Genomic DNA, 20,476 nt, shown 5'->3' with positions numbered 1-20,476 from the left:
TGCGAAACGTAATTCTCTCAATTGTTCACTACCACCTTTTCACAAAATAAACCAACTCTTTTCGATTGGATGATAATTTAAGTGTTGAACAAGTATTTAATTCGCTGATTGTTTTATTATACTGAAAATAATCATTCTCACTCTTTCAATGCTTTTTTTTCTAATGATTTGGTTTTTATGTTAAAATTACTTTAGGGTTTATTTTAATTTATAATGGAGGGATGGTGGTTGTTGGTGGCGGCCTGTCGCGTCGCTGACAAGATTGGTGGGCGTCGCTGGTGAGAGGAGCGATATATAAGTTCTGGTTCTCAAGGAGGGTGTAGGGATAGGTGATCGTCGGCGGCCCCTCGACGGAGACAGGTGTGTGACGAAGAGGACTGGGTTATGCGTGAGGTTTGGGTTATGTGTGGGAGGCAGGACTAGTGGAACGCGGTTGTGCGTGCACCAGTGACCGACGCTGATGGTGGTGGTGTTGGCGGTAATCTGTAGTATTTGGTGGTGGTGTATTGCATTTGGTAACAGGAACATGTATCGTAGTATCTGCTATTGGTGGTAGCAATTTGGAAGATGAGTACTGGTACGCCCCTTTGTTCATAACTTCATATAGATTTCCCCCTTTTTTTTTCTTTTTTAATCCATGTACTACCTAGTACATTTATTCGGCAAATTTATTAGATGTAATATTGTAAAAATATTTAGCAATGCATTAAATGTGTGTAAAAATAATTTATCATCGAAGGACATAATACGTCGACGCAGGACCTAATTACATATGTTTATCAAAATAATTTATCAATGTAGTACATGAAATTAGAGGAGAATGAGTCGATGAAATTAGAGAGAATATATTAGAAAGAAACTAGAGGGAGAAAGTGAGAAGAAAATGAGAGGGGTATAATTGTCAACATGGTACTGTAATGAGTAAAACATGTACTGCGAAAATTAGCACCCATCCTATTTTAAGGCATTAAATCTTATATAATGAATAGCTAAGATAAAAACAAACACACTAACCCAACCACATGCATTAAATTAAATGAATTAAATCACCCCAATTTCCAATCCAAAACGTCTTGCTTGTGACGGGCTAATCCCGTCACAAGCTGAAGACCTCTCACAAAAAGGGAGAGGGGACAAGGTGGGGGCACCCCCTGATATGTGCCTAATGTATAGTCTTTTTAGCCTATTTCAGGACGTATTTCTATGCATTTTCATATTGTTTTTATGATATTTTGCCCCGAATTGGCTACTTTGGTTGTTTTGTCTATTTTGTAGAAATGAACGCGAAAGTAGTGGAATCGTACCCTTTTTCGTCCTTTTTGCATGCATTTAGAGGAGACGGGATTTTCCTGAGTGAGATACCGTGTTTGGAAGCGTCGTGGCACGCACTACGAGGCACTTAGACGTGGACGTGAGCTGAAATGAAGATGAAGTACTCGATCGAGGAGTTTTACCACTCGATCGAGTGGTTTTCACGTCCTCTGATGGTCGATCGAGTGGTTTTTCATTCGATCCTTAAGCTGCACAAAGACCTGTCACTCGATCGAGCACCTTTCCAGTCGATCGAGTAGAAATTGCTGAAGAGTTGGTCAATCGAGTGGTTTTAATCCACTCGATCGAGTGGTTTCGTTGGTTTTGGGCTTTAAACAGCCCGTGAGTTGTTTATTTTCACTAAACTTATTTTCTTTTGCTATTTAAGCATGCTTTACTAAGTTAATTAGGATCATCTTTCATATTATCAAACACTCTACTGTTAACATTATCACGTACCTCATTCCTCTTCACTGTAACTTTATTTCGGGATTGCTTTTACTCGGATTTTGTGTTCTTTACGCTGGATTCGCTTGGATTGTAATTCCTTCTCTCCCTTTAATAATAATTAATCATTTGTTTGCCTTTATTACTTGTTTCGTTGCATTTATTTCTTTTCCCTAATCTTCCTTATTGCGATCTATTGTTATTTCATTATGTTTTCTGCTGGAATTTTAATTGTTGTTCGTTTAATTAGCGATATGAGTAACTAAATCCTTTCATGTTGGGATTAGGGAATCTGCGGTAGAAATATGACGACGTAGTAAATGAATTAGATGAAATAATTGTGAGACCCTGTCACCATAGCAATTTAACAGTATTTATCCGACCTAGTTGAGTGCACGCTTCTATGTCAACCTTTAATCTGGCTAAAATTAATCCTGGATCGAAAGATTGGACTAAATAGGCCTGCTATGAACAGTAGACTACCCTAATGAGGACGAAAGTTAAGTTAGTGGTATTTTAGGATAGAAAGTGGACCGAAAGGACCTTTCAACATCCGTCTCACATTAGTTAAATCGAGTCATTTACTGGTGAGTTATTGGACTACCGTAGTGAACCGAAACCCCGACATGTCCCTCTCTTCTTGATAGTTTAAACCGATTTTCTGCCCTTATTGCTTTTGTTTTTATTTCTCTTTCCTTTAAATCTCGTAGTTTAGAAATCAATTCAACAAAACCCCCCATTGTTACTTTAGGACTAGAATTAGGCAACTGTTAATTACATTACCTCCCTGTGGATTGGATACTCGACTGCCTCTGCTACATTTTAGTTGAGACCGTTAGGTTTTATCTTTGATAGGGTTGCGATAGCCATGTCAAATTTTGGCGCCGTTGCTGGGGAGGCAATTGTTCTAATTTTTGGTTGTCTTTATTTTAGTCTGTTTTTCAGTTTAAGGGACATCCGTTCCTTAGACTATTCTTATATCCTGTTTGTAGTTTCTTCTTATGCGCATGTCACAGGGTGGTGAATTATTGCCTTATAATCCTGAGCTTGAGAAATCTTTGCGCGAGTTGAGACGATCACAAAGGGTATTACCGACGAGAGGAAGAGTGAGTACTCATGTCAAACTTTCACGAGAACAGTACATTCGAGGAAGATCCACCTTCATCTCCAGTTTCCAATTCATCAAATTTGAAACAGTCACTTCTCTGGACTTTCTAGAAATGGCGAAGAAGCAACCATCGCCTTGATCCTCGAACCGACAAAGAGTGACAAATCTCTATAAGGAATTTGTATTACCGGGGAGGCAAGAAAATTTGAACCAAAGCCTTCTTATATCAACTTGGTTGAAAGGAACCGATTCGGGAGAGCTGCAAATGAAGATGCACTAAGCACATGGAGACCTTTATCGATTATTTTTGCTCCATACCCCCACCAATCTGGCGTGACACCGGATCGGATAAAAGAAACCATGTTTATTTTCTCACTCCGCGATGTTGCAAGGGAGTGGTATAGGGATTTGGACCGGGTGCTCACGGTATAACCGATGGAATTCACGGCTTTAGTATTTTATAAGAAGTACTTTTCTGCATCGAAGACTATTGCCATTAGAGCTCAGATCACGAGCTTTAAACAAGGGCCTGACGAGAACTTTCACGAGGCATGGGTCCGCTTCAAGAAGTTGGTGCGAACCATTCCGCACCATGGGTTCGAAAAGTGGAGTCTATGCAATCAGTTCTATAACGGGTTGTATGACGATCAGAGGGCTATTTTGGATGCTGCAGCCAATGGCCGATTTGCTGAGAATATGGGAGAGACTAAAGGGTGGAAGATCATTGATGATTTGGCCACCCATAAGGCTGAATATGGGATCTTCAGAGGTAATCAAAGAAGAGCTGCTGAATCTTCTTCTGTAGCTGCACTTGAAGCTCTCACTGCAAGATTTGATAAATATGAGCTGGGAGGAGCTTCCAAAGGAGGGATGTATCAGGTGAATGCTGTGTCAGATGGTCCTTTCGTCTGTAGAAGATATGGAGGAGAGGGACATGTCTCAGATCATTGTCCCAACTCCTATGAGTCTTGTGCTGCCTTTCAACATTACAGGCAGAACAACACTTATTACGAGCCGAACGTCCTTCCCAATTTGAGGTGGAGTAGTCAGAATGTGCTCAATCCCCTTTGCTCCTCAAATCGGCAGCCGTATATTCCTCCACACAAGAATCAACAAGGCTTTCAGAAGCCTCTTTCTTTCAATCGTCCTAACCATGGTGCATCGTCTTCCGGTGGGGTGAATGAAACAGGAGAGATAAAGTCTATGTTGCAATCCATTTCAAAGCATTTGCAGCTGAATGATCAACAAAATCAACAGAAGGACGCGTCATTTAAGGCACTTGAGACTCAAGTTGCCCAACTTGCTGCAAATCAATCCTCGAGAAAGTAGGGTCATTTACCGACTCAAAATGAGAAGAATCCACATGAGACGGTAAATCTGATAGAATTGAGAAGCGGTCTTTCTTATGAGGGACCGAAATGCAAAAATCGGACCTAGGAAAGCTAATACGATGGTGAACGATTATCTTTGTCGAGAAAAAAGGGCTCACGACAAAGCAATTGCTCGATCGACTGAAATCTGGTGTTCGATCGAGCAGAACTGAAGATGAAAGCCCTCGATCGAGTGGTTTTTCCACTCGATCGAGTGAACAGGAAGAACAGGTTGGTCGATCGAGTAGTTTATCTACTCGATCAAGTGAAGCAGAAAGTGGAGTTGCTCGATCGAGTGGAAATTGCACTCGATCGACTGACATTGATGAAGAAACTGCTCGATCGAGTGAGCAAATTGGTCGATTGAGTAGTATTGATGACGGGAAGCTTATTCGAGAGCCTGCTAGTGCTCGTTTAACCGAGAAATCACCGGAAAGACCTCGTTCGAGAGGTAAGAAGCGTCCAAAGGATACAGAACTTGCACCGGAAGATACATTGGAAGCGAGAAACAAGGGACTCGAGATACCTATTACGGTTCCCTTCCCGAGGCGGCTGCAAAACACTAAAGCTAATCAATAATTCGGCAAATTTGTCGAACTTTTGAAGAGCTTGAAAGTCACCGTGCCGTTCACTGAATTGCTGACTAAGGTACCCTCTTATTTAAAGTTTATGAAAGAAATTTTAGCGCGTAAGAGGACTATTAATGACAGTGAAACCGTAGCTTTGACTAAGGTGGGGTCAGCCCTATTTCAAAATAAGTTACCCCCTAAGCAATCATACCCGGGTAGTTTTTCAATTCCGTGTCATATCGATATGCATTTGATTGATAATGCGCTATGCGATTTAGGCGCCAGCGTGAGTGTCTTACCTTTATCTCTGGCCAAGAGATTTGGTTTGACAAAGCTGAGTTATACCAACATGACTGTTCAGATGGCCGACCGTAGCTTATCACGGCCACTAGGTGTAGTAGAAGACGTACCTGTTCAGATCGGGAAGTTCTTTATTCCCGTTGATTTTGTTGTCTTAGACATCCCCGAAGATGCACACACCCCTATTATTTTAGGGAGACCATTTTTGTCCACGCCGTGCGGTAATAGACGCGTCGGGGAAGACTTTGACCTTTCGGGTAGGGGACGAGGAGCTGATTTTTCATCGTCTAAGTTAGGAGAGCTCCCATGCAAGCCCGACCTTGCAATGCTCTCTCTTCTATTGATCCTAGTATTGACACTCCAAATGAAAATTTGGAGAATTGTGCCACTATTGTTAACCCTCCGCCTCGGGACCGAGAGCAAAAAGGAGGAAAGTTCGTCATTTTCCTTCTTTGTAGAGTACAGATGAAAGCAAAGGGGAAGTGTCAAAGGACATGGTGCAATCATTATCAATCAAACTGGAGATGTTGACGCTAAAGCTGGTGATAAAGGAGCAAGGACGAGGAAGGTTCACGCTTATGTGGATGTGAACTACTCCCCTCCTACCGTTTCAAGTGATTACTCATGCTCATGGAAGTTGAAGAGGACAGTCAATGTTGCTGAGGTGACGTCCTCCAGTCAGAAGCCCACCAAGGGGCTACTGAAATTTGATGGGAATTAAACGGGGAAATTCTCCGTGTAACACTTTGTAATAGATAATTTTTGAATTTCTGTTGAATTTATTTTATTGCGTTTTAATTAGGACAATTAGTTTTAGACAGTTTTTAGCATAGACGTAAGACTATAGACTGTTCTTATGCGTATTTGGTATATTGGGAAATTTTTGCGTGTGTTTTTATGCAGGTTTGGGGAAGTTTCACGCATCCCGAGGAGGAAATGACGAAAATTAAAGAGCTTACACGAGAAAAGAACTCGATCGAGTACTTTTTGTACTCGATCGAGTAACCATATGGTCGATCGAGTAACCATATGGTCGATCGAGCAGTTTTACAAGTCGATCGAGTAAAGCAAAAAGAGGGATTGGTCGATCGAGTAAAAATTTTACTCGACCAAGCAGCTGGACCATAAAAGTGCTCGATCGAGTGGTTTAAAACCACTCGATCGAGTGGAATGAGCAGTGTACAGGGAGTTTTCGCCTTAAACTCTTATTTTTTTGTTCTAACTTTCATTTCATCCTAATTTTCGTCTAGCAAAGCCCTTTGTGCGATCAATTTCTTCCCTAAATCCCATATTTTCTTGCCCAATCTCCAAATCCGCCACCTAAAACCTGCTTCTTGCTAATTAATCTTTAATAGCCCCTTGTTTCTCCCTTTATTTGTGTTCATTTTCACGATTTTAAGGAAGGGTTAGGGTTTGCGGCTTTTTTGAGCAAAAACCGCCTATTGTTGCTTGTTTAATTGAAGATTAATTGCATTTGTAGGTCTTTTATCATCAAGTAAGTGTTTCTTCCTTCCTCTTGCATTTTAATTTCGATTAATTTGAATTTTTATGAGGTGAAATTGAAAGAGGGGTCCGAAATCCCTGTTTAGTCGATTCTTTTCGACTTGATTGTGTTTGTTGCCCTTATCTTTCCTGTTTGATGATCCTAATTCCCAATTCCTCACTGTTATATGTATTCTTTTCGAATTTCACATGATTTCTGTGATTGAGTTCAGGACAGTCGAATTTTTCGACTGTCACTTCGGTTTTTGCTGCTGTAATCTGTCTAGCTAGCATCTCTGTTGCGATTTTGCTGCTGATTGTTGACTAAAATTGAACCCCTATCGATGCTTAGACATGTTTACTCTGGACCTTGCACAGAAATTGCGATTAGGGGCTGCTTAAGTCGAATTTTTCGACTATCAGACGGTTTATATACTGCATTGTCTTAATTAACTTCAGTTGATGCTTACATGTTACTGATGTTAACTGCTATTAGCATTCCCTATCGCCATTTGCATTCTGTAATTCGAAATTTTTGAGGATTGTTGGGATTTATTTGCTATAAGTCGAATTTTTCGACTGATAGGGCATTCACATACTGTCACATGCTGGTTTTACGTGTTGTTTTAGCCACGGTTAGCAGCTATTTTCTCATCATGCCCTTTACCTTGTCACAGGATGGAGTCCATTACTTTACCTTCTACCAGTACCACCTCCAGTCCGTCCTTGAGTGAGTCAGTGGCCCCTGCTGTTGCCACTACCACCGCCTTAGTCACCACTGCAGCCCCTGTGTTCCTTGTTTCAGCTGCAGGGACGGTTTTTACTCCGGTGAGCTCAGCTGCGAGCTCAATTCAGGCTACCACTTCCTCCACGGTCACCACCACAGCTAGCACTGCTTCTAGTTCCTCTTCAACGGTGACCACAGTAGCCACTACCTGTACACCAGCCACCACTTCTACACCTGTGGCGGACTCACCAGCAGCCACAGCCACCTTCAGAGCTGCCTTGCGTTCCAGAGGCCGGGGCCGTCGACAGTCCAGAGCCACACCAGCTCCAGTCACCCCCGCTTCCGCTCCTCGTACTTCTACAGCTGCTACTCCTGCTTCTACTTCTGGGACAGTTACAGTTCGAGGGGACACTTCCCTCGATTCTCACCCAGATTATCCACAAAGCATCAGGCTCTTATGGAGAGGGACTTAGCTTTGACCCTACACCCTCTGTACGAGTACCACTTGCGGTGACACAGACCGATTCCGGAGGGTTGGCCACACCCTTCCTTCTTCCAGTACCCAGCTGAGGGGTACCCGGCGTCAGAGGAGGAGGAGGACGACGAGGACCCCGAGGTTGCGGTGGAGAGAGCTCGCGCTGAGGAGCGGAGGAGGCGAGAGGAGAAGGAGGACCTGGAGTACAAGGCAGATGGAGACGACGACGACGAGTAGCTACTGGTCTACTCACTTCCCCAGTTTTATGGCTGGTTTGGGGAAGTTCGTATTTTGTATGTATCTCTTACTCTTTTATTTTGTCTCCTTTATTTTATTATTTTTATTTTGTTGGTTGTATATTCCCGTTCCCCTGTATATATCTGCTAGTGTATGCTGGAGGACAACGAGGGCGTTGTCCGTTTTGGTTTGGGGAGGGTATTGCATCCTTTTGAGTCTGCATCTCCATTATTTTTGCATCCACGTTTATTTTTCAGCCTTGCATTGTTTTAATTCATTGAAAAATCCAAAAAAAAAATTCAAAAAATATTCACGTTTATTTCTGCATATAGGTTGAGTCGGAACGGTAGATTCCCATGATGACAATGCACTATAACTTGTCTTTTTGCTTGAGCCTTGCACTTTTATTGATAGTTATTAGCTTTGTCATACGCATAGTCTACGAATTTCTGTTCAAATATAGCTGACTGTTTAGACTTGACCGATAAATTGGCAAACTACTTAAAAATTCTGAGTTTTAGAGCCATAACTAGTGACATTCATGACCAGTTCATTAGGAATTGAGAGTAGTACTCCTTGCATAGCATGTTCATAACTTTGCACATTCATGACATTCAATTTCTTGTTAAATGCACATATTCGGGTTTGTGGTTGGTGTCACATGCAGGGAGGTGTTTGCAAATTCCCCTTTCCTTATACTTTTCACCCATTTAGCTCCAAATTAGCCAAAACTTGCCTTTTTGACCCATTAGCTACATTCCAAATTAAGCCTGCCTAGTCAAGCTAGTTTAGTATGTTCTTTTGTGGTATGAGTTTTCGTCTGCAGTTTGGCCGTATCCCTTTTGTATGGAGTTGTTGGAAAGTTGAGGAGAAGGAGAAATAAAAAAAAAGAAGTAAAGAAAAAAAAAGAAAAAACGTGAAAGAAAAAAAAATGAAAAAAAAATGAAAAAAAAAAATAAAGGCTGGAACGTGTAAGAAAGAAAGAAAAGAAAAAGAGAATGTGAAAATGGAGGAAACAGACGTGCTCCTCTTGTCTGAGTTGAGAAGATGTTCGAAGATGTACAATCGAAAAAGGTTGATTTGGTTCAGTTAGTTATTTCAGACGGTGTTTAAAAAAGGGAAGTTTGTGACCGTCTGACTCCTCCGTTCTATCCCATATTTTTTTGAGGAGATTGTGTTTTGAGTCTAGTGAGTTTTGTGCCGAATGAAGGGCACCTGTACATAGTGTTTTAGTCAGTTGAGATTCGGATGGTTTCATTATGGTCCTGTTAGGAACTAGCTTGACGCTTTTACCTCCACATTTCCATAACATGTTTTGCCTTTTCTCACCTGAACCTTACTATTCCCAAATCATTTGCAAACCCTCATTTTGTGACGGACATTATTGGTTAGAATTTGTGCATTAGTACTTGAATTGTCTTTCATTTTTGTTGCATGCATGCTATGTAGGTCGCAGTTAGGTGAGTGACTGTCTTTCCTTCTCTCTTTTACATATAACATTCACCCTTTGCTTCATGAGAGAAGAGTGACCACGAGAGAGTCCAGTTTTGTTGGTCTTGCAAGGTCGATAGGTTGGCTATATTTCTGAACAACTTATAATTCGTTTGCGTATTGACTTTTTAGCTTTAACTGTTAATTTTTTGTTGCATTAAATTGGTTCAAGTAGACAAGTTAAGCTAGCTCTGAGTTATCATTTCCGTTCCATTAGTGTATAGTTTTGAGTTTACTCGAGGACGAGTAAAGGTTCGGTTTGGGGAGATTTGATACGTGCCTAATGTATAGTCGTTTTAGCCTATTTTAGCACGTATTTCTATGCATTTTCATATTGTTTTTATGATATTTTGCCCCGAATTGGCTACTTTGGTTCGTTTTGTCCATTTTGTAGAAATGAACGCGAAAGTAGTGGAATCGTACCCTTTTTCGTCCTTTTTGCATGCATTTAGAGGAGACGGGATTTTTCTGAGTGAGATACCGTGTTTGGAAGCGTCGTGACACGCATTACGAGGCACTTAGACACGGACTTGAGCTGAAATGAAGATGAAGTACTCGATCGAGGAGTTTTACCACTCGATCGAGTGGTTTTCACGTCCTCTGATGGTCGATCGAGTGGTTTTTCACTCGATCCTTAAGCTGCACAAAGACCTGTCACTCGATCGAGCACCATTCCAGTCGATCGAGTAGAAATTGCTGAAGAGTTGGTCGATCGAGTGGTTTTAATCCACTCGATCGGGTGGTTTCGTTGGTTTTGGGCTTTAAACAGCCCGTGAGTTGTTTATTTTCGCTAAACTTATTTTCTTTTGCTATTTAAGCATGCTTTACTAGGTTAATTAGGATCATCTTTCATATTATCAAACACTCTACTGTTAACATTATCACGTACCTCATTCCTTTTCACTGTAACTTTATTTCGGGATTGCTTTTACTCGGATTTTGTGTTCTTTACGCCGGATTCGCTTGGATTGTAATTCCTTCTCTCCCTTTAATAATAATTAATCATTTGTTTGCCTTTATTACTTGTTTCGTTGCATTTATTTCTTTGCCCTAATCTTCCTTATTGCGATCTATTGTTATTTCATTATGTTTTTTATGCTTTGGAATTTTAATTCTTTGTTAGTTTAATTAGCGATATGACTAACTAAATCCCTTTCATGTTGGGATTAGGGAATCTGCGATAGAAATATGACGACATAGTAAATGAATTAGATGAATTAATTGTGAGACCCTGTCACCATAGCAATTTAACTGTATTTATCCGACCTAGTTGAGTGCACGCTTCTATGTCAACCTTTAATCTGGCTAAAATTAATCCTGGATCGAAAGATTCGACTAAATAGGCCTTGTGACACCCCGCGATAAAGCGGAAAATATAACTAATAAATTAATGCGGAATTTAGTGAGATTTTAAAAACTTTTTATTATCAGTTAAAGATTAGCACGCGGGTGCCACGAACGAAAAGAAACAAATACTACGATAGACAATTTTAGGTCATTACAACCCAAGTCTAGAAAGCGGGGAAAAGATATCCCACGAATAAACATATAAGGGGTTTCTAAACTAGAAACTAAGGTCCAAGGGTTCAGTTCTCGCTAGCCCACACGTCTTCCCCACGTAAGCATCTTCAAAACCTGTCATTCATGTAAACATGAACGCCACAGTCAGTGGGGAGTAACTCAAGGTTCTCCCAGCCACAATGTGTCGAAATGCAAGTAAACAACCACTTAATTAAACGTATAGATCATGCATCATATAAACAATAAAGAATAAGGAGATATAATGAACAATCATGGTGAAACAAGCATAATACTTTCTTAGTAGAATAGGCATGGTGCATGAGGATGAATATGCAATCAAGGAAATAGAATCACCAAGTCAACCCACTTATGTTGACACGACTCAACAAGTGTAAGACATATACTTAGTATGGACTCAAACAAGACAACCCTCTAGACTCCAACCTCTTGGTAGGACGACGATCATAATACGGTCCTAGTCTAAACCTGGCCAGACTCTCGGGATGGACGACACCCGATTCGACACACGATACCAAATCGTATCCAAGACTCGAAACATGGTACACCTAACCGTGCCCGAAAGTCGAGTAACCTCAAGCGGAACCTTGTCACCTAACCGTGACCCCCGGTCCGAAGAGGCGGAAGGAAAAATAGCCCAACTCGGAAACAATGGCACCTAACCGTGACCCAATGTCCGAGGGCAAATAAATAAGGAATGTCAAGTAGTCACACAATGTAAAATGTCACACTTGAGTCACAATAGGAGTAAGAATGATCATGCAAACATCATATGATACGGGACCCTTAGTGTCACATTCATACTCATGGCTTGCATCTCACCATGAGTACAGATGGGAACATTAATCCCAACGATCATATCGCAACTAGAGGGCTTATAGTTCACCCCTAGTGTCCGATAGGACCAAGACTCTCACAATGAGAACAATACAAGGCCTTATCAAGAATATGACTCTTCACAAATAACTATTTAATAAAGATAATTCATACTTGTCTTATATTAAATATTTCATTTTCTAATTTAACACGCCGGTTAAATAAAATATAATGAATGATAATGAATGAATTACGTTATATGAAATTATGGATGTAAAATGTGAGAAAGCTCAAGTGACTCATTTATAGCCCCAAGAAGTAAACTAGACAAGTCCAATTAAATTAGCAAGGTAAATCCACTTGAATAAATACGACAAGCCCAACCAAATAAACATGTAAAGCCCAATTAATAGAATGTGTGAAAGAGCGATAATTAACGGGTTACTTGTATAAAACACGAGACGGGAATTAATAATATTTTACATAAACCAAATTAGCGCCGAATGCACTCATAGTATGAGTGTGGCCCATTAACCACAAGTCAAGCCCAACCAATATCATATGGTGAGCCCAAAGAATATAGGAAAGTGAGCCCACCAAGAAGAACACAACTAGCCCAACAAACATTCACTAGATGAATGATTTTTAAGGCAAAAGAAAGAAGAAGGCAAGGTGATCATACGGCCCAAATGACACATTACTAATAATGAGACGAGTACATGAGCATATTTGAGACGGTAATTTAAACAATTAAATAATGGGATTTTATAAGTATAAACCGAAAAAGGAAGGTATTCAAATGAACGGATTTAACGAATTGTTTTATAAAGACATGAGACGGAAACGGTATGATTTCGAATGGTCATCTTTTGCGCCAATGGAAACTAAGGCCACGACACCGGGGTTGTTGCACAACCCCAAACCCGTCACTGACCAAATCACCCAAAACCATACATGACTAGTCCCTGAGACGGCCCAACCAAACAACCATAGTTCGACCTCCATGAACGGCCATACCATCCACCAACTACCGCCCTTACAATCACTCCCCCATGGCTAACACCCAGCCTGTAAAACAGTCCACCTACCCGTCCTAAAGTCACCCAAACAACTACCCAAAATCCGTGTCAAACAAACTCAACCATTCTGTCCAAAATCAAGCCAAACCAGTCCTTTTCTCGGTCCCAAACAGAGTCCCACAACTATCCATTTGACTCAAAAATCTCGACGAAAACGAAAGCAAGGTTGGGACGGGAATGAACATACTTAAAACGCTAAATACTCACATCCGACCTAACAGCAACAACACTCCAGAAGTCGGAAAGATTGCGACCGTAGCTACCCGCAAAAGACGCAGCATTCAAATGAAATAAGGCATAGTCGAAATCTCTTGAGGACATTAAACTATGAAAACAGTCAATTTAGCATGTAAGTACTTCCTAAATTCATGTAATCCACCACACACAAGCAAAAGGACACAAAGGCTCAATATTTACGACCATAAGGATGAAAACCGAGTGAAAAGACAAGGATATCGACTCATTGTCGAGTAACCTATCACCGTTACCTTATCCTCGCGAATTCCAGAGTAAGAACGTCCAAATCACGAGCCTATCCTCAGTCTTCAACTAAAAGGGAAGAAAAACGAGTAACAAGGGTCACAAACCGAGTTTGTAACAAATTGCCCATTTCGAAAATTCAACAAGGTTAAGACTTTCTTACCTAGAAATGAGGAGGAAGAAGAGAGGAAGCTAAAGGTGTAAAAATCATGAAATTTGGTTGAGAAACGAGGGAGATAACGGAGGTTGAAGGAGGCGGAAATGGTGGTTGGCGTTTGATTGTTGCTGCTGCTGCGTTTTTGTTGTTATTCTTTGTTTTGAGAAAGGAAGAAGAAGGGAAATGGGGGGTGGGTCATACCGATGGTACTACTACCAACTACACTATATATAATAATAATAATAATAATAATAATAAGAGATATTTTGAATGTGTTGTTGGTTTTTAATTGGTCCAGATTAAAGTAGGTACAACATGAAATGTGACGGTCTAAAGTTTAGACGGAAATTAAGACGGAGGTTAAGATTATTACAGTCATTATTATTATCCGACCAAAAATACGTATATATATATTATATAAATTGTGCCTTAAAAATATAATTTAATCGTACGTATTTTTATAAAAATGAGCTTTTATATAATACGTTTATAAAAATCTTGTTTGACATAAAATTAATTAAATTGAACAATTCAAAAATATTTAATAAAGTAATTCAAATGGCTTAATAAATTTTAAATGTCAAAATGGGAAATTCGCGGGTGTTACAATCACCCCACCTTTTAAAAAGTTTCGTCCTCGAAACTTGAAAATAGAAATGAAAGGTTATAAAAATAAAAATAAAACTGAACTTTTAAAATTAGTAACCAAAACATTAAAAGTTTACTTGTCGTAAAGGTTAAAATTCCTTTCAAAAGATTCAAATAAAATTCTCCGACAAAACCAGATTCTCATCAAAGGAACGGAGGTGTTCTCGTTACGTATTCAAGAACATCACATTCCAAATCAAAGATAAGGTCAAAAAGCAAATCATTTGTATAAATCAAGGATCAAAATACTTCCAAAAACATTATCGAAGGGTTTTCAAAAGTATAAGTCTCATTCGTGGAACGAAATTGCCCTCGTCGTGCACACAAGAACGCTAACTTTCCAAGTCAAAGACAGATTTAAACCAAAAATCATTCGCCGACAAGCGTAGAACAAGTTATCAAACGTCTCCAATAACGAGTTCTAACATCCGATCAACGTTAAAATCAAGAGAAAAGGTAATCTACTCAAATTTTCCTTTGCAAAAGTCCAAATAGAAATGAAGATTTCACTTATAAACTCAAAAAGGAATCAAGTTCCTGAAATATAACATTATACTTTGACAAAGAAATCATAAATAGGTCAAAGTTAACAGAAATTGGATAAAATTTAAAGAAATCTCGGGTTCAGCAATTAAAATCATGTTAAAGAAGTCCACGCTCAAGGGACAATTATGGAATTAAATCAAATTTTCATTTTCAAATCCTTAAAATAGGTAAGGTTTTTCAAAAGTAATATCAACTTTTAACAACGAATAAACCGGTAGCTTGAAGGTTTAGAAATTGGACAAAAGAAAAGTAACTTAGATATCATAGATACATGTATGCTAACAGGACTCAAACTTAACTAATCAAAAGAGCTACGACGAATTTCATAGAGCAAGAATTGAAGTCAATTTAACAAGGATGTCAAAGACAGAGTTTTTTATAGGCCACTAGCATCAAACTTAAGGGAGGAGCAAGATGAAGCGAGGAAATGAGGTATGAACGGTAACGCTTATGATCAAGGAGAAAGGGAAATTAGACAACTAGGAAACGCCAGATATTCAAACCTCAAATAACAACATCATCCAAACGATTCTGAAAACCTCCTAGTAATAAAACTTATAATCACAACACTCCCAAGAATCTCCTCAAATCACTCATGTTACTTCATCTTAAGCTATTCCTTGAAACCAAGTACTCTACTATAAGTGTAATCTCATCACTCCAAACAAAATCTTATTCACACCCGAATTCACAAGCATAGATGATCACATTCCCCAAATTATAAAGATCACCAACCCAAAAGATAAATAGGTATCTCATACGAATTTTCCTACTCAACCTAACTTAAGTTCTACTAATCCAACTTCGACGAATACAAGACTCACAAAGAATCCTCAAGGAGCATCTCACTCACTCTACAACGTAGCCAACAATGCCATCACTCCACTAAGGAAACAAGAGTAATAACCAGGTTCGGAAATGATAGGAAATTCCAAGAGGGATATATGAACATGTCAAGATGTGAGACTAAAAGAGTCGAATCATAAAGATAACTAGTTAACAACCAGTAAGAGATATTAGAATTAGGGAGGTATTCAAGACAAGGAAATAACGAGTAAACTTTTATACTTAAGAATTAAATCCAACCAAGATATGAATGAAAAGGAGGAAAACGATTAATGGTACGAAAGAGGATTTTAAGGCTTAATCCATACGCTTCCTAAAACCTAAGTATCTCTCTAACAAGGTCACGCCTATTAGGGTGTTGTACTTTCATAACAAAACGACCAAATCTCAAAACAAGGGTTAAGGTAAAATAAACGCCGCTAGCAGGGTTGATAAATTGGTTAGATACCTCTTCCACCCATCTGATCACATGTTAGGATTTCCCTAAAGCAAATTTACCACTCAAGTATAAAAGCATCTCTTTATCTCAAGTACTCGACACAACCATCAAGGTTTAAAAACCAAAGAATGAATTAACGAAGACTTCTCAACAAAATTCTTAAGGAACAACTAGCATCAGATCACATCACCAATCTATACGGGATCATTAACATCAAAAAAATGGGTTTTCTGCCAAATTCATATCCTAAACTTATCTCATGTTTACTCCTAAGGTGACGACACTCAACCTACTAAGCTTTCAAATCCCATACATGAACAACAAAGCCAAGTCCTATAACTTTAATCACATAGGCAACTCATTCCTAACACAAGGAATCCACCAATCAATTCTACTTACTTCATCAAGGAACTAGGTATAGGAATCACCAAGTATGTCTCATCATACTACCTAAGTCTTTCTAATATCACAACCTTTCAAAATCAGGGTCAAGGGTTAACCACAAACAAACTCCACAAAAGTCAAACTTTTCCAATCAAGGTCAACATCCTTCAAAAGGAAGAGTACTATCAAAAAGGCGTTAAGGAGAATTTAACAGAGAACAAAGGACAAGGTTAGGAAATACAAGAGTGACTTTCAAAGTGGAACAGAGGAGAGTTTAGAGAAAGGATAAGCAAGGAACAAAACGCAAGTTAGGAGGGTACACGAGTAATTCCAAAGGAATAGAAAAGAGAGTTTAGAAGAAGCAACCATTAAGAAGTAAAGAGCAAGGCAAGGTACATAAAGATGGAGGAAAAACTTCGAGGAAGAAGAAGCATTCTTCAAAAGTTGAACAAATCTTCAATGCTCGACAATAGGCACCAAATCTTGATCTTCACATAGGTAGGCTCACGGTCATTGATCCAAGGATACAAAAATTATCAAATGACAATCAACAAACATGTTAGAACCTAACAAAGAGCAAACACACTACAGACTACCACCTTAGGTCCTTAAGTCTACCCATCTCTCATTCATTATTCAAGGTCAAGTTCAAATTAAATTTGGGGTACACGTGTGTGCGTCGGGAGCAACATATGCTCTGATACCAACTGTGACACCCCGCGATAAAGCGGAAAATATAACTAATAAATTAATGCGGAATTTAGTGAGATTTTAAAAACTTTTTATTATCAGTTAAAGATTAGCACGCGGGTGCCACGAACGAAAAGAAACAAATACTACGATAGACAATTTTAGGTCATTACAACCCAAGTCTAGAAAGCGGGGAAAAGATATCCCACGAATAAACATATAAGGAGTTTCTAAACTAGAAACTAAGGTCCAAGGGTTCAGTTCTCGCTAGCCCACACGTCTTCCCCACGTAAGCATCTTCAAAACCTGTCATTCATGTAAACATGAACGCCACAGTCAGTGGGGAGTAACTCAAGGTTCTCCCAGCCACAATGTGTCGAAATGCAAGTAAACAACCACTTAATTAAACGTATAGATCATGCATCATATAAACAATAAAGAATAAGGAGATATAATGAACAATCATGGTGAAACAAGCATAATACTTTCTTAGTAGAATAGGCATGGTGCATGAGGATGAATATGCAATCAAGGAAATAGAATCACCAAGTCAACCCACTTATGTTGACACGACTCAACAAGTGTAAGACATATACTTAGTATGGACTCAAACAAGACAACCCTCTAGACTCCAACCTCTTGGTAGGACGACGATCATAATACGGTCCTAGTCTAAACCTGGCCAGACTCTCGGGATGGACGACACCCGATTCGACACACGATACCAAATCGTATCCAAGACTCGAAACATGGTACACCTAACCGTGCCCGAAAGTCGAGTAACCTCAAGCGGAACCTTGTCACCTAACCGTGACCCCCGGTCCGAAGAGGCGGAAGGAAAAATAGCCCAACTCGGAAACAATGGCACCTAACCGTGACCCAATGTCCGAGGGCAAATAAATAAGGAATGTCAAGTAGTCACACAATGTAAAATGTCACACTTGAGTCACAATAGGAGTAAGAATGATCATGCAAACATCATATGATACGGGACCCTTAGTGTCACATTCATACTCATGGCTTGCATCTCACCATGAGTACAGATGGGAACATTAATCCCAACGATCATATCGCAACTAGAGGGCTTATAGTTCACCCCTAGTGTCCGATAGGACCAAGACTCTCACAACAGAACAATACAAGGCCTTATCAAGAATATGACTCTTCACAAATAACTATTTAATAAAGATAATTCATACTTGTCTTATATTAAATATTTCATTTTCTAATTTAACACGCCGGTTAAATAAAATATAATGAATGATAATGAATGAATTACGTTATATGAAATTATGGATGTAAAATGTGAGAAAGCTCAAGTGACTCATTTATAGCCCCAAGAAGTAAACTAGACAAGTCCAATTAAATTAGCAAGGTAAATCCACTTGAATAAATACGACAAGCCCAACCAAATAAACATGTAAAGCCCAATTAATAGAATGTGTGAAAGAGCGATAATTAACGGGTTACTTGTATAAAACACGAGATGGGAATTAATAATATTTTACATAAACCAAATTAGCGCCGAATGCACTCATAGTATGAGTGTGGCCCATTAACCACAAGTCAAGCCCAACCAATATCATATGGTGAGCCCAAAGAATATAGGAAAGTGAGCCCACCAAGAAGAACACAACTAGCCCAACAAACATTCACTAGATGAATGATTTTTAAGGCAAAAGAAAGAAGAAGGCAAGGTGATCATACGGCCCAAATGACACATTACTAATAATGAGACGAGTACATGAGCATATTTGAGACGGTAATTTAAACAATTAAATAATGGGATTTTATAAGTATAAACCGAAAAAGGAAGGTATTCAAATGAACGGATTTAACGAATTGTTTTATAAAGACATGAGACGGAAACGGTATGATTTCGAATGGTCATCTTTTGCGCCAATGGAAACTAAGGCCACGACACCGGGGTTGTTGCACAACCCCAAACCAAATCATCGACCAAATCACCCAAAACCATACATGACTAGTCCCTGAGACGGCCCAACCAAACAACCATAGTTCGACCTCCATGAACGGCCATACCATCCACCAACTACCGCCCTTACAATCACTCCCCCATGGCTAACACCCAGCCTGTAAAACAGTCCACCTACCCGTCCTAAAGTCACCCAAACAACTACCCAAAATCCGTGTCAAACAAACTCAACCATTCTGTCCAAAATCAAGCCAAACCAGTCCTTTTCTCGGTCCCAAACAGAGTCCCACAACTATCCATTTGACTCAAAAATCTCATTTAAAACGAAAGCAAGGTTGGGACGGGAATGAACATACTTAAAACGCTAAATACTCACATCCGACCTAACAAGCAACAACACTCGAAGTCGGAAAGATTGCGGACCGTAGCTACCGCAAAAGACGCAGCATTCAAATGAAATAAGGCATAGTCGAAATCTCTTGAGGACATTAAACTATGAAAACAGTCAATTTAGCATGTAAGTACTTCCTAAATTCATGTAATCCACCACACACAAGCAAAAGGACACAAAGGCTCAATATTTACGACCATAAGGATGAAAACCGAGTGAAAAGACAAGGATATCGACTCATTGTCGAGTAACCTATCACCGTTACCTTATCCTCGCGAATTCCAGAGTAAGAACGTCCAAATCACGAGCCTATCCTCAGTCTTCAACTAAAAGGGGAAAAAAAACGAGTAACAAGGGTCACAAACCGAGTTTGTAACAAATTGCCCATTTCGAAAATTCAACAAGGTTAAGACTTTCTTACCTAGAAATGAGGAGGAAGAAGAGAGGAAGCTAAAGGTGTAAAAATCATGAAATTTGGTTGAGAAACGAGGGAGATAACGGAGGTTGAAGGAGGCGGAAATGGTGGTTGGCGTTTGATTATTCTTTTGCTGCGTTTTTGTTGTTATTCTTTATTTTACGAGAAAGGAAGAAGAAGGGAAATGGGGGGTGGGTCATACCGATGGTACTACTACCAACTACACTATATATAATAATAATAATAATAATAATAAGAGATATTTTGAATGTGTTGTTGGTTTTTAATTGGTCCAGATTAAAGTAGGTACAACATGAAATGTGACGGTCTAAAGTTTAGACGGAAATTAAGACGGAGGTTAAGATTATTACAGTCATTATTATTATCCGACCAAAAATACGTATATATATATTATATAAATTGTGCCTTAAAAATATAATTTAATCGTACGTATTTTTATAAAAATGAGCTTTTATATAATACGTTTATAAAAATCTTGTTTGACATAAAATTAATTAAATTGAACAATTCAAAAATATTTAATAAAGTAATTCAAATGGCTTAATAAATTTTAAATGTCAAAATGGGAAATT

The 20,476-nt window shown here is 39.2% G+C and overlaps 2 long non-coding RNA genes across 2 annotated transcripts; both read right to left on the bottom strand.

The window, feature by feature from the left end:
* Positions 1-11,057: 11,057 nt before the first annotated feature.
* On the bottom strand, positions 11,058-13,727 carry LOC141634170 (uncharacterized). Its single transcript, XR_012538926.1, has 3 exons — positions 13,595-13,727; positions 13,440-13,500; positions 11,058-11,152 (listed from the first exon to the last, which is right to left on the bottom strand). It is a non-coding gene; the product is annotated as an uncharacterized LOC141634170 (long non-coding RNA).
* A 3,664-nt stretch (positions 13,728-17,391) lies between these two features.
* Positions 17,392-19,968, bottom strand: LOC141626571 (uncharacterized). The gene is made up of 3 exons (XR_012536156.1): positions 19,890-19,968; positions 19,734-19,794; positions 17,392-17,447 (listed from the first exon to the last, which is right to left on the bottom strand). It is a non-coding gene; the product is annotated as an uncharacterized LOC141626571 (long non-coding RNA).
* Positions 19,969-20,476: the final 508 nt, after the last annotated feature.

This window comes from Silene latifolia, chromosome Y (genome assembly GCF_048544455.1).
Source record: "Silene latifolia isolate original U9 population chromosome Y, ASM4854445v1, whole genome shotgun sequence".
NCBI lineage: Eukaryota > Viridiplantae > Streptophyta > Magnoliopsida > Caryophyllales > Caryophyllaceae > Silene > Silene latifolia.
The sequence above is the reverse complement of the archived record's forward strand: the minus strand, read 5'-3'. Positions and strand labels throughout refer to the sequence as shown.